Consider the following 11,482-nt stretch of genomic DNA (forward strand, 5'->3'; position numbering starts at 1 on the left):
ACCGGGAAAGTAATTCGCGCGGTAGCGGGAGAAGTAAAGAGTTGAGCTAGCGAGCTGTCAGTGGCGAGCTGTCAGTGGCGAGCTGTCAGTGGCTAACACGGACTTCGGGGAGACAACTCTTACTAGCTATCGGCGATGGAAGGGCTAAATGCGCTGAGACCTCCTGGTCTACTACTTTTGGACTCCAGCAACTTGGCGAAGGCATGGAAAAGTTGGAAGGAGGAGTTCACATTGTATACAGACCTTACCATGCCCGACGCCGAAGAGACAACAAAAGTCAAGCTATTTAAATATCTCGTCGGAGAAAAGGGCAGAGAACTATGGACAACTCTGCCGAGTCCGTTGGCGAAGACAACAGTGACGACTATTATCAAGCAGTTTGACGAGTACTGCAATCCAAAGGTAAATGAAACAGTGGAAAGATACAGATTCTTTATCAGGAACCAAGGATTGGATGAAAACGTGGACAGCTATGTAACAGACTTAAGAATGCTTGCTAGTAGTTGCAACTTTGAGGACATTAGAGATTCCCTGATCAGAGATCGAATTGTATGTGGTACAAATAGCTCAGAACTGAGAGAGAGACTGCTCAGGGAGGATAGGCTGACTCTGGAAACATGCCTAAAAATATGTAGAGCGTATGAGCTGTCAAGGTCTAATAGCAGGACACTGCAACAAGGGCAGGCAGTGGAAGAGGTACATGCGCTAAAACAGTCAGAAGAGTGGAAAAAAGACAGCGAGGTTGACTGCATGTTTTGTGGGAAAACACATGAGAGGAACAAGAAGAAATGCCCAGCTTTTGGAAAAAAGTGTAAAAAGTGTGGGAGAGAAAATCACTTTGCGGCTAAATGCAAGTCAAAACAGGAGAGCAGCAAGAAAACTAGGAAAGTGCATGCAGTAGCAGAACAGCACAGTGATAGTGATTCTTATGAGGAAGACCTCTGCTGCATAACAGAAGTAAATAGAGAGGAAAAGAGACTTGCCAAGTGACATCAGGCACTACTATTCGTTCCAGGAGGAAATTAGTTTCCAGGACGGCATCGTTTTCCGAGGAGAAAGAGCCGTGATACCAGATGCACTCAGGGGTGACATCACGTACAGGATCCACTCCTCGCATCTGGGAGTAGAAGGATGTCTGAGGCGAGCGAGGGAGTGTGTATACTGGCAGGGGATGAACGAGGAGCTAAAGACCTTCATCGCTAAATGTGGTATATGCAGGTCAGTGGACCCAAGGCAACAGAGGGAGACACTACACCCACATGACATGGCCAGCAGACCCTGGGCCAAGGTAGGGACAGACCTTTTCTCGTTCCACAACAAAGACTACCTGATCACTGTAGACTACTTCTCTAACTTTTGGGAGGTTGACTATCTGTCTGACACTAAGAGCAACACAGTAATCAGAAAACTCAAGGCCCACTTTGCCAGGCAAGGGATACCTGATGTCGTTATGTCTGATAACGGGCCACAGTATGCATCACAAGAGTTTCAACACTTCAGTCAGAAGTGGGGGTTTGAACACAGGACATCTTCGCCGGGATACCCACAGAGTAACGGGAAGGTGGAGTCGGCGGTAAAGACAGCCAAGGGCCTGATGCTGAAGGCTGCAGCGGCGAGAGAGGATCCGTACCTGGCTATGTTGGACCATCGTAACACGCCGAGCCAGGGCCTCAACACAAGTCCAGCACAGAGACTCCTAAGCAGGAGGACCAGAACCCTGCTTCCTACAAAAGACACTCTGCTGGAGCCAGAGGTAACGGACAATGACCAGGGACTGAAACGCAACAGACAGAGACAGGAAAAATACTACAATCGCACAGCAAAGGACATGGACACTCTGAAAAGAGGAGACAGTGTGAGAGTACAGCCTGGTGACACACACAGGACTTGGAGAGTGGCAAAGGTGATCCAACCAGTGAGCCACAGATCATATGAGGTGGAGTTAGAGTCGGGAGGTGTTCTGAGAAGAAATCGTCGCCACCTCAGACACGATCACGCCACTATAGACACACCAGGTACAATCACACCTGCGTCACCAGTGACTGAGAAGGCCGGCCCGCCAGTCAACCCGGTAGGGAGCCAAGGTACGGTCACTACCAGGTCTGGTCGACAGGTTGTCAGGCCTCAATACCTGAAGGACTATACTTCGTGATTAGAGAATGGACTGGAGAGAGAAAAAAAAAAGAAAAAAAAATAGTGAAATGGGTTATGTGTGCACAATCATGTTTTGAGCGGTTGAGTGGGGAGGGGTACTAATGAGTGCCATTTACACAGTGTTGTTGTTTGGATCTGGTGTAAGTAAGTAAGTAGAACACAGGTTAAGTAGCTGTAAGTTAAATATCGAGATTGTGTATATATCTGTACTTGGAAAAAGAAAAAGGAAGATGTAACAATAGGATTGTTCTATTTAAGTGCTGTTGCACGTAGGACGCTTTTAGAGGTGACACCGAGGGTTCGCTTAGGGTGGAACCAAGCTTATGTTGTAACCATAACAACTGTGAATAAAGTACAAGTAAGCAAGTCTGCTTTAACCCTTCATTGTGTACAGTCGGGACACAGACAGAACACATTGAAACAGCCTCCATATTTGTATTCTCCGGAAATGAGTTGAAAAAAGTAAAATAATTAAATTTCACGGCGTCTGTGCAGCCTTGGTTATTCCCTGTGCCCATGGATGAGAATGCAGCCATAAAGGTATGGTGTCATTACGCAGAAAAGACATAGCACTATAGTCAGTTTACTTTTATGATAACTACTGTACATCACTCATGAATGTTCAGACAAGTTTAACTCTTGGTTAACACTTTCAGTGCCAGGGGTTGCTGTTTACCTTACAGTTGAAATGCCATCGCCTTTTAACATGGGGATACGTGGCTGTGTTTGCAGGCCTAAAGCTATATTATATATTATAGCTATGGATCTAATAATATAGTCGATTGTCATTGAGTTTCTTCCGGTCAAGATGCAAAAAACTGATAATTTTTCCATTCATACATTCCCGTTTTATACAGTGGTGAATATGAGTATAGTAATGCTGTGTAATCCCAGGAAACGCAGCTAAACAGCGGTTCAGTGCATTTCACTAGGAATCGTACCATTTCTCGCTTGGATCAACAATCAATCTGAAATCAACGCTAGATTAGCGGTATTATGTTTCATCATGCATGCATGAAAGGGTGGGGGGGGGGTTTCTATGCTTCGATCGTCACCAATGGAATACGTTACTGTTACGGACGGTGTCCTTATGTGTATATATATGGGAGTAATGTATGTAATCTGTTGTGTATATAGGCATGTTTTGTTTGTTGTTGTCTTGTCTCCCTCTTGTGTCTACATATCCCCAGGTTCCCAGTTGCAGCTGCAGCTGGTCAATCAGCAACTCACCCCGGTGCAGCGGCAGCTGAGACTCGTTCTGCAATCAACATCCACTCTCCCTTCATAATACCCTTTGTGTTTCAGTGTTAGTTGGCTCCCTGGTTCGTTTGGTCTGTGGTTGTGGTAATTATACTTGGTCTGTGTCTGTGTGGGAGCTCATCTTTGTGTGGTCTGGTAATAGAGCTGGTGAAGGCTCTGGCACTTTGTGCTATTAGTTAGTTTAGGACTTTGGTATAGTTTTGTGCTGTTTGTGTGTTGTATAGAGCTGTGGCCTGTTTGGCATTAGTTTAGTTATTTGTACATTTCTGTTTTGTTCCTAACTTGTGTATTTCCTCGTCACCCAGCCTATGGTGATTGTTTTGCTTTGTTATTAATCTTTTGTTTCGCACACAGGGACATTGAGGGCAGGAAGATACCATGGGGTCTACATCTGCATCACGTAGGAGAACTACTGTTAAAGACACCAGTTTAGAGTGAGCACCACCTCCTGTACTTTGGGGCGTCCGCGCCTGTCAAGGGGGGGGTGGGCTTTTGTTTCCTTTTAATATTATTTGGTGCTCACTGGTAGGTCCTCTTTGCTCTCTGTGTTGCTGATCCTCATTTGTGTAAAATAAATATTGTTATTTTACAATCTGTCTCTGGTGTTTTGTGTCACTGCACCCTCACCTATCCTGTCTGTGGCCTAGTGTTGCGTCTCCCCACGGGGGCACGTAACATAAATGGGGGCTCGGTAGTGGGCAACAGTCAGTTGGTGTTGGTGTGCGGTGGGCACGTTGGTTAGTTTTGGTTTTGGGTGGTAGTTTGTTGGGTGTGTTTTTGGTGTGTGTGTGCACTAGTGTCTGGGTAGGGATGTCGTCTTTTGGGGTGGAGGAGTTCCTTGGTGATCCCTCGGTTGATCGTTTGGATCAGTGTAGGAGGGAAGACTTGTTTGCCATCGCCTCGCATTTTCAGGTCGCCCTTGCTAAGAGTTTGGCAAAGGCTGACCTGAGAGAAGAGGTGGTGCGCATATTGGTGTGGAACAAGGTGCTCGGTGTCGGTGAGGGAGCATCTTTTGTTTCTTCCCCTCCAGTCTCAGACGAGGAGCAGGAGGGCGAGGTACCTCCGGTGGTAGACCCGGTTAAAGACGGGGTAGAGGATAAGCCTCCCCTTTCGGGTGTCACGTCTCCCGTGCCCGGACGTGCAGCATCTTTCCCTAGGAAGAGTGCTGAGGAGGCCAGTCTACAATTGGGTTTAGCACGGTTGCAGTTCGAGGCGCAGAATGAGGAGAATAGTCACAGGTTAGCTGTCAGGAAGATGGAGTTGGAGGCTGAGGCCCGCCGGCTAGACGCTGACAGCCACCGGGTGGACGCAGAGATTAAAATGAAGCAGCTGGAGCTTGAAGCTGCTAAGATTGGGAGTCCTACTCAACCCTCTTCCACGGCGGTGGGGGCTTACGACGTGAGTATACTAATTTCTCTTGTACCTCAATTTCGTGAGGCGGAGGTAGACGCATATTTTAATGCTTTTGAGCGGGTGGCTACATCTTTGAAGTGGCCTAAAGAGGTCTGGGCTCTCTTACTGCAATGTAAGCTAACGGGAAAAGCCCAGGAAATTCTGTCTGCCCTCCCTCTGACTGACAGTTTGTCTTATGACATAATCAAGACGGCTGTACTTCGAGCATACGAGTTAGTGCCGGAGGCATATAGGCAAAAGTTTAGAACTCACAGAAAGTTACCTGGCCGGACTTTTGTGGAGTTTGCTCGGGAGAAAGAATCCCTATTTCATCGGTGGTGCAGGGCTTGTGATGTAGCTGATTTTGATTCTCTGTCGGAGTTACTGTTGCTGGAGGAGTTTAAAGGTAGTCTGTCTGACCGTTTGGCTACATATTTGAATGAGCAAAAAGTGGGTACGTTGGCTCAGGCTGCAGTGCTCTCTGATGAGTTTGTGCTTACTCATAGACAGTCATTTGGTACTTTAAGACAGGAGGATAGAGGTTTTTATCCCTCTGCTCACACTCCAGCTAGGTCACATGTTAGTCCGCCGCAGATACGCCGCAGTGGCTATGTTGGACAGACTAGTCCGCCCCGCTCAGTGTCTCCCCGCTACAAGGAGGAGCGGGAGTGTTTTTACTGTCATCAAGTGGGCCACGTAATAAGTGACTGTGTTGTTTTGAGACGCAAGGAGCAGTCTCAGACAGATGGACGACCTAAAGCGGTTGGTTTGGTCCAGACAGTGTGTGACATCCCAGGTCCCAGTTACGATCCGTTTATGTCGGACGGGTTGGTCTCGCTCAGTGGCAGTGAGTTGGACCAGCGTCCAGTACGCATACTGCGGGATACTGGGGCAGCACAATCATTTATCACATCAGACATGTTGCCGTTTTGTGATGAGTCATCGACTGGCTCTAGTGTGTTGGTGCAGGGGATCGGCATGGGCTTTGTGTCGGTGCCCCTCCATCAGATACATTTAACCTGCGGGTTGGCAAAGGGGGTGTTCAAGGTGGGCGTGCGCCCATCATTACCAGTGGGTGGCGTCACCTTTTTATTGGGTAATGACATCGCTGGTGGCAGAGTTATGCCATGTGTTTTGGATCACCCTAATGTTTTGTGCCCTGATGTGTTTGCTCCGTTTCTCCCAGATGTGCCAGTGTGTGCGATCACCCGTGCTCCACAACCTGTAGTTGTGGCAAGTGACAGGGTGGCGATTCGACGGGGAACACTAGCCTCTGAGGCACCACGGTTACCCAGGACTTGTGGTAAGCTGGTGGTTGCCCAGAGTGAAGACGCTGGGTTGGGCACATGTTCATTTACTGCTCCTGCTCCAGGGTTAGCTGGAAGCAGAGAGGTGGTCAGTTCGGTTGTGAATAAAATTCGGTCAATAGGCGGTCCTTTGTGGCTGTTGAAGCAGCTGATGGGAGAGACTCTTCACAACAAACCTCAGGTGAGGGGTTTGTTGTCTTGTGTGTGCAGGCTTGTAAAGTGGCTGCAGGAGGCTAGTGCTGTCTCTGAGGGGGGTCTCTCTGCTGCTCAGCATATTGTAATGCTGCTTTTTGTGCTGTGCTGTGTGGACTTTCTCACATTGTATTATGTGTTTTTTTTTGTGAGGAGGAAAAGGGCAGCAGTCTGCCATTGTGCATTTTAACCATGAACCGTCCCTCTGTTTTCTTTTTGTGAGGTGCCTTCTCAGACCACGGTCTTAATACTTTTGATGTTGGTGTTGGGACTGCTGTACCCCTGGACATTTTGTGTCAACAGCACCCCTGATCATGTCAAAGGCTACCAAGAGAGGTATGAAGAGGCGGAAGGTGATGGTCTGTTTGGTTGGTGGCAGTGGTGGATGTTTTGTTTTGTGTTATGATGTGTGTTCTTTGGGAAAACTGATGGGGTACTTGGGTGTTGTGTTGTCGCCAGCCATGGGCTGACTCTTTATGGGGGGGAGTGTTACGGACGGTGTCCTTATGTGTATATATATGGGAGTAATGTATGTAATCTGTTGTGTATATAGGCATGTTTTGTTTGTTGTTGTCTTGTCTCCCTCTTGTGTCTACATATCCCCAGGTTCCCAGTTGCAGCTGCAGCTGGTCAATCAGCAACTCACCCCGGTGCAGCGGCAGCTGGGAACCTGGGGATATGTAGACACAAGAGGGACTTTGGTATAGTTTTGTGCTGTTTGTGTGTTGTATAGAGCTGTGGCCTGTTTGGCATTAGTTTAGTTATTTGTACATTTCTGTTTTGTTCCTAACTTGTGTATTTCCTCGTCACCCAGCCTATGGTGATTGTTTTGCTTTGTTATTAATCTTTTGTTTCGCACACAGGGACATTGAGGGCAGGAAGATACCCTGGGGTCTACATCTGCATCACGTAGGAGAACTACTGTTAAAGACACCAGTTTAGAGTGAGCACCACCTCCTGTACTTTGGGGCGTCCGCGCCTGTCAAGGGGGGGGTGGGCTTTTGTTTCCTTTTGATATTATTTGGTGCTCACTGGTAGGTCCTCTTTGCTCTCTGTGTTGCTGATCCTCATTTGTGTAAAATAAATATTGTTATTTTACAATCTGTCTCTGGTGTTTTGTGTCACTGCACCCTCACCTATCCTGTCTGTGGCCTAGTGTTGCGTCTCCCCACGGGGGCACGTAACAGTTACACAGTATTATGTATGTACAGTTATACAGTACATTACAGACACACGCCCCGATCGCGGGGAAGGAATTATCGGATCAACGCAATATTGATACCATATAGTCCTTGACCAGGATCTGTCCCGAAAAGAATATTCCAATTATCTGATCGCCATTCCAAATGCTGATGTTGATTGTGTTGCCAATGTAATCCAGCACTGAACATGATCCGGGGGGGCCCGACCCTCGTCGATGCATGCGTTATAAGCATTTTGCCTGCCCGGCTAGTGGCTCAGTGGCCTCGTGGGTAGAGTGTCCGCCCTGAGTTCGGGAGGCTGGGAGTTCAAGCCCCGGCCGAGTCATACCAAAGACTATTTAAAAATGGTACCATAGCCTCCCTGCTTGTACATCAAGCTGCCTCACGCTACGGAAACAGGAGATAGGCTCCTGCCCCATGTGCCGTTACGGCTCGAGAACCATTGGTTCTCAAAGGCAACTTCTGCCCGGCTAGTTAGACCCTGCCCGCTGGCTGCAGATCGGCCCAGACACCAAGCCACATCGTTTCAAATGGAGTGCAATAGCGGCCGCAAGGCGGCAGGTGGCAGTATTGGACTTTTGCGATCTCAGACCCATCCCCAGTGATAACACACAGCTGCCTGCATGTTTATGAATGGAAATATCGAATAAAAGAAATAACGATGAAAACCCGACTATACTTGGATTTTCGGGGGTCCTGGCGCTCAACGTTTGGCGAGTTAACCCGACTATAGTGAATGATAATGATGATAATGAATTTAATGTTATAGCTGCATCTTCTTTCAAACTAATTTGGTTGCGGATGTCCTGATCTGGTAAAGGATTTTGTGGCGTGGAGACAGCTCTGCGTAGGAGTGTGGAGGTTTCTGCCTGTCCTTAGTTACCATGGCAACCACTCACTACAGAAACTTTTATTAATGAGCGGCTGGGTGGTGCAGCGGACTAAGCGCTTGTCACCAACGCGAGAGACACTGGTATCGAATCCGGCTGTCAGCGTTGCCTCCGGCTTGGCCGGCCATCATACTGGCTCAATTGGCAGAGTCAGCGGGAGGGAAGCCGGTGGGTGGTAATCTGGTTGTTGTAAACAGCGACTCCTATAGGTCGGTCAGGGCGCCTGTACAGCGAGGAAGGGAGATGGTGAGGGTAGTGTGAGCCTCTCACACGTTACACCTCACCAATGAGAGTCCGCGCTGGCAGGTGAAAAGAAGTGGCTGGCTAACTCTGCATGTATCGGAGGGGACATGTGATAGTATCTATCAACCCTCCCTAGACCGACCAGTGGGGGGCACATGCGAACAACGACCAGGAAGGGGAGGGGGGAATTGGCATGATGACTAAATTGGGATGGGAGAAAAAAAAACACAGATGTTAAAGTTAGAGGTTCTATGTAGGATTGCAAATAACTGTCTAACTGTATACATAACTGTTTCCACTAGAGGGCGCTCTAGGCGGAGCCACTAATGCTGCCACCAGGTGGCGAGTATTTAAGGAGATGTCTCCTCCCCCTCTAACTCCTTCCCCACCTGCCTCACACCCAGAGGAGAACTCTTGTACTGCTGTTTACCATGTGAATAATAAACCACGCCAAAGGCTAAAGATAGAAACCATGCCTCTTGACCACATTATTGTCACCCCATAGCCAGACTCTGTTAACAGGTTATGGGCCCAGATCACGCAGGGGCGAAATAATAAAGGGTAGCAAGTTTAGCTGAAGTATAGGCTAGGTTAGCACCGGGAGTACCGCGTGGCTAGACGCTAGGCCAACAGGAGCTAAAGCTACGCCCACCATCAAAGAGCAACATGGAATCCAACACGACGTTCCTGCGCGTCAAGAGGAAGCGGGGCATCGACCCCACCGACGCGCTGCTGCTGCTGGAGCGAAAGCGGACCCGCCCGGAGAGCAGCGCGCAGAGCCCCGGGGAGGCGGCACCGGGGGAGACGGAGCCTGCTGAGCCCAACGGAGGCGAGGGGGAGAACCCCGTCTTAGAACTCGTGGCGACCAAGGGGAGGAGCAAATGGCCCTCATTTAATGGAAAGGCAGAGGACTATGAGCTCTGGGAAGAGCGCATGTTATACTGCATGCACGGTGTGGGACTGAAGACGACGATCTTGACGGCCCCCACGGGAGACCTGACGGCGGAAGCACAAGCCCTGGATGACAAGCATAATGCAGATGCATACTGTGAGTTAGCACCACTGCGACGACACAAGCTTGGGGCTGATATTCCGTGACACTAAAGACAAAGGCCGAGAAAGCCTGCGAGTGTTGAGAGAGCATTATATAGGGCAAGGGAGACCCCGAGTCGTGGCCCTCTACATAGCACTAACAGCCCTGAAGAAGAAGGGCTCATCAGAGAAGAAAGAATGACACTGATTTACTGTCCAACGGACGACATGGTAGCAGACGCTATGACGAAACCTGCTTCCAAACTTAAATTGAAGGTCATGTTTGGTGTGTAAATATTGACTGCCATATTCTTTTTGATGTTCGGAATTGTATTATTTTCTTTGTAAATTGTTTTTGAAGAGGATATACAGTGTGCTATACAACCCTAAGTGGGAGTGTTAAAGTTAGAGGTTCTATGTAGGATTGCAAGTAACTGTCTAACTGTATACATAACTGTTTCCACTAGAGGGCGCTCTAGGCGGAGCCACTAATGCTGCCACCAGGTGGCGAGTATTTAAGGAGATGTCTCCTCCCCCTCTACCTCCTTCCCCACCTGCCTCACACCGAGAGGAGAACTCTTGTACTGCTGTTTACCATGTGAATAATAAACCACGCCAAAGGCTAAAGATAGAAACCATAGCCAGATTCTGTCAACAACAGAAAAACAGGAGGAGAAAAAGTGGATAAAAAAAAGAAACCTTTATTAATTTTAAACATCTCTTAAGCGTCACACACTGCCGGCTCCGGGCTGCATTTTTCGCAGATCAACCAATACATTGTTTGAAAGTTAGCCACCTTTCGATTGTCACCACACTCAACCTATTGCGTGCTTCGGGTCTCGAGTTACAAGACGGAAAATCTGGCGAGCATCATTTGACAAGCCGTTCCGACGAGTGACCACCTCCCCTTGTAAATGGCCCTGAACTGACCAGTCACCACTGATGGCGAAAATTATTGATCACCGTTGTAGCCAAGGAGCGTCTGCTCCGAAAGCGATCCCAGATTAGCACTGATTGCAAGGAGAAAGGGGCAGAAGAAGAGAACAAGCTCTTTGTTTTGACTTGCGAGTCTGAATGAATGGAAGTGGATGGCCATTTTCGATAATCACGCTGAATTTTTACCGGTATGCACATTACAAAAACCTTTGTGAAACACTCATTTTCTGTGGGATTTTTATAAACTTTGGACCTGTACTACATAAGACTTCAGGCTATGGAACCGTTATGTTTTCCAGCTCCTACCTCTCAGCTGGAACTTAAAAACAGGCATCTTGCAACCACTAAAGTTCTAAACAGAAATGTGAGTACACACCATTTTTACTTCACTGTGTTCAAACCTGTTACTCTATTTCATTAGCACTCAAAGTGATTTTTCTTTATTGTAAGAAACTTCAGAATGTTACCTTTCAAAAGAGACCAAACTCAAAGAGACCAATTAAGCATTACATCACGTGCAGGAGTGGGTTGTGAGAATTAGACCATGCCTAGGGGTGGTCTAATTCTCACAACCCACGACTGCATGTGGTGTAATGGCTTTTATACAACTGGCGCATTCATCCAACCTTATTGCTATACAACAAACACATTAATTGAAGATTTATTGAAAAAACCATCCGCCAGAAAAAGTAGTTCCCAAAACAAAAAAAAGAGAAGTTGCCTCCATGTGGAAGCAGCTCGGAAGGGCATCCAACTGTTCTCAGTAAGACATCCAACAAACTAAGACATCCAACTGTCTCTCAACTAAGACATCCAACAAACTAAGACATCCAACTGTCTTTCAACTAGGCATCCAACAAACTAAGACATCCAA

Source organism: Notolepis coatsorum (genome assembly GCF_963971535.1).
Source record: "Notolepis coatsorum genome assembly, chromosome: 1".
NCBI classification, from domain to species: domain Eukaryota; kingdom Metazoa; phylum Chordata; class Actinopteri; order Aulopiformes; family Paralepididae; genus Notolepis; species Notolepis coatsorum.